The 3,747-nt window shown below is 33.4% G+C and overlaps 1 long non-coding RNA gene across 1 annotated transcript; it reads left to right on the plus strand.

The window, feature by feature from the left end:
- The first annotated feature begins 2,828 nt into the window (after positions 1–2,828).
- Positions 2,829–3,176, plus strand: LOC108358131 (uncharacterized). The gene is made up of 3 exons (XR_001846713.1): positions 2,829–2,894; positions 2,967–3,060; positions 3,099–3,176. It is a non-coding gene; the product is annotated as an uncharacterized LOC108358131 (long non-coding RNA).
- The last annotated feature ends 571 nt before the right edge of the window (positions 3,177–3,747 follow it).

The following is a 3,747-nucleotide window of genomic DNA, read 5'->3' on the forward strand; positions in this document are numbered from 1 at the left end:
CTTTGACAATACATGTTTGATTTCATTCACCAGGATCTTGAAAACTGACTAACTCGGCGTGACCAAGTCCATGGTCATTTTAATATTACATAAACATCCGAAAACATTAAAACGTTTGCAAATAAATATCGTCTCACCTTTTGGTATTTTTCACTTGGTTGCTGAAGTAATGAAGAATTGAAAATTCATGAGGGAAAATTATAGTTTTTGTAAGTTTTATCTTAATATCTTAAAAACTTTAAGACTTATTGAAAAATGATAAATGAACGTGAGGTACTAAATTTAATAACGCTTAATTTAATATACCGTCCTGCTTATAACAATTAACGCATTACATAGATATTACCAGCCGAAGTTTCATTTTCAAAATTCGTACACTTTGGTTCAATTGCGCGGGCTAAAGATAAGTATTAAATTAATCTTTCGTGGCCAATAACAATTGGCTAAGACCTAAGACATCATAATATTACTATTACAATACGGTCAAATGCCTTTTATTTTCCCCCATACAAAATCGACCCAGCCTAATATACATGTACATTAAGCCATATCGCTACATATGAAAGAAAAATAGTTTATCGTGTACCAGTTTTATTTAAACACTTATGTCGAAAAAATGCTAAATTTTTTTTTTAGGCACCCCACTAAATCGCATTTTATTGCTATAACTTTCTTATTTGATATCCGATTTTCAAAATATTTATGTCGTCGAAAAGGGGTGCCGAAAAAAAAATTGTACCCAAAATTTGTTCTCGACATATGTAAGTATTTAAAACTGGCACACGCTAAATTTTTCTTCGTGATACGCCTTAATGTACACACATACACACACTTATGCCCGTTCGGCAGACAGCTACGTTTGTTACAAATTTGTTTTATATGTATCGTCTTTGTTGCTATTATCATTTTCCTTACGACGCTTGTTTAGGTTTATTCGGGCTATTTTAAATCATTTGGAACATTTCGGTAGCAATATCGTTATAAAATATTAATTTGAGTCTCACTGATGTGCTCACATAGTTGTAGGTAGTGGCAAATTGCGAAAATATACTGCCACTGACTTGTCTTTGGTGCTTACCATCCACAGCACATTCCGGTACATAAACATAATCATTTCTAATATTCAGTTGGTTCACGCTTTTATGGCATCTCCTGGGACAACAAATAGGAGGTGCATACATAGATATTTTTAGTTGGGTTTGATCTTAACCGAAAACTTAATTCAGTAAATGCACGTACAAGGATTCACACGCACGCACATACACACTGAATGTACTTTTAGTCATAGGTTTATATTTAGGTGGATTGCAGTGATTACGTGCGGTTTACCTTTTCGCTTACTTTTCGACATTAAGCTCTTTTAATGTTTTATGAAGCAGGTTTTGACACTTTGCTTTTATAGCCACAAACTTACACTACAAGAGTTATTATATATGTATGTATGTATGCACATTTATAAATTCCATGCAGGAACAAAATTTAGGTGTCCATGCAAAAGTTATAGAATTACCGTGCCTTTGATATGTATTTAAAACCCATTAGAGGGGCTTGTAAATATTCAGCAACAAAATTCTTTGAAATAGACTCCTGTCCCTGCACTGCCTTCTTACCAGAAATTAGCCTCTTCTCACTACCCTTCGTCATTTGGCAGTAACGTTTTTTTTTTTGTTCATATCGAACTGGAGAAAAAGCTCTTATTACGGTATTTAGTGAGAAAAAATTAAGTTGAACAACTTCAAGCATTTGATGTAGTTTTTTCAAAATTAGGTGGACCAGACGTAACGTAAGCTGATAGTCCTAATTGTAATAAACATGAACCTAACTAGTAAGAAATCGCTTGCTTTTCCTACCGGTCACTTATTGAGTTATGTAGCTTAGTGCATTACGGAATTAAAGTTTTCTGCAGAGTGACTTGTAGAATAAAGTTATCGCTTAATTAGTTTAATGCCTCGACACGTCCTTATTGCATCTAGTAACTTTCATATATAGATCATCATCGGGGTGTTTTTCATTTTGATAAAATAGAAAAAAGAGGTTCATCAAGCCGGGTACAAAAAGTCCTCAACCTATTTCAATTAAAAAAGTAAGGTATGTTAAGGGATAAAAATACAATTTCTAACGGATTTTTAATTACTAGACCACAAGTAAAATAACTTGGTAACACTAATTTCATTTTAAAGTTTTACGACTTCACGCCATTACGACACTTAAGACGTCTTATATATCCTCTAATTGATAAAACTCCTAAATAACTTGCCCTGCTTTAAAATTGTTAAGGCTTTGCCACACTTAGGTAAAATGTAAAATATTTTACTTAAGAATAACAACGACCAAGAATACTGAGGGACCAATAAGTCCCATTCGGTTCAAAAATAAAAAATAAAACTGACCGCTCAAATGTTAGCAGCTTCTGACCTCTTTCAAATATGCAGATACTTAAGTGTCGTGTCAGGTATAAATTAAATAAGCTGTCAAAAAGTTTAAAAACTACTTTGCCCCACCATAATTTCTCTCGCTGCCATTGAAATTCGCACTCTCATCAAGTATGTTCTAAGCCCGGCACACACTCTTTCTTATAAGATTATTTCTTATTTGTGCCAGCAGTGTTAGCTTACAGCTATTTGCTTAAGCGCTGCTAACACTGCTTTCTGATTTGGAATTTAAGGGCCTGTGCCAATTGATAGAAAAGTTCTCTGGATAGTAAATTTTTGACAGCTATGAGGTGAATAAAAATGTTTGATACGGCAGGGCTAGTGAAAAATTTGACAGCAAGCATTATCAAGAAGAAAAACGAACAACGCACGTATACACATAAATTAAAGAAAACAAAAGCGAATGGAAATAAAAGAACATGGTCCCGCCGGCAAAAAAAATAAAGAAAAGCTATATAACTTGTAAGATTTAATTTCAGATTTACATATGAAAAGGCGTTATGTATTTGTTTAATTAAAAATACTATTTTACAGGGAGCAGTTCAGAACGCAGAATCCTTCTGGAAAAGCGTATTGACAAGGATGTTTGGTTCAGTTCAAAGAACGCCAACAGCAACGAAGGCTGGAAGTGAGTAAGAATATAAATAATTTGGAGACTTTATTAAGCAAATGACTTCGTACTCCACTGACCATCCGTGGCGCTTTTTGGGAATGTGAGTTACAATTTTTCGAAACGAAGCAGAGGACAACCTAAGATACATTTTTGTAGTCTTGTTATCGCCGTTCATAATGCTGCTTAGTATTTTGGAATAAACGTCTTGTTGCATGTACATAATATCCTAAAACGACATATGTTTTTATTGGAAACAATTGTACACGGTTTTAAACATTTTTGTGAACACACTTACCAGACGGTTTTGACGTGTTTTTATTTCTAATATTACTGCTAAAAGGTGTTAAAAAAAAAAAGGCATAATAAATGCATGGATTTCAGTTCCAGAATAATTGAAATCATCAAAGGCAAATATTTTCTATATAATTGCTGCATTTTATAAATAGCAAACTCGATAGTCTTCTTGTGCATCAAAGCAACTGTCAAAAATTTCCAGCAGTAAAAAGTTACGAATTGGCACAGCAGAAATGTAAAATTTTTTCAACATAGTAAAAAGTTTTTCCACCATAGAACTTTTCTATCAATTGGCACAGGCCCTAAGCAACCAAAGTTAAAGTTTATCCACTCGAAAACAAAGGTATTTCCCATAAAAGATTTTAATACACCTGAAATTTTAAAAATATTTTGCGGCATACCTTGTCG

The sequence above is a fragment of the Rhagoletis zephyria genome, unplaced genomic scaffold (assembly GCF_001687245.7).
Source record: "Rhagoletis zephyria isolate East Lansing unplaced genomic scaffold, Rhagoletis_zephyria_1.1 Rzeph_scaffold_00210, whole genome shotgun sequence".
Lineage (NCBI taxonomy): Eukaryota > Metazoa > Arthropoda > Insecta > Diptera > Tephritidae > Rhagoletis > Rhagoletis zephyria.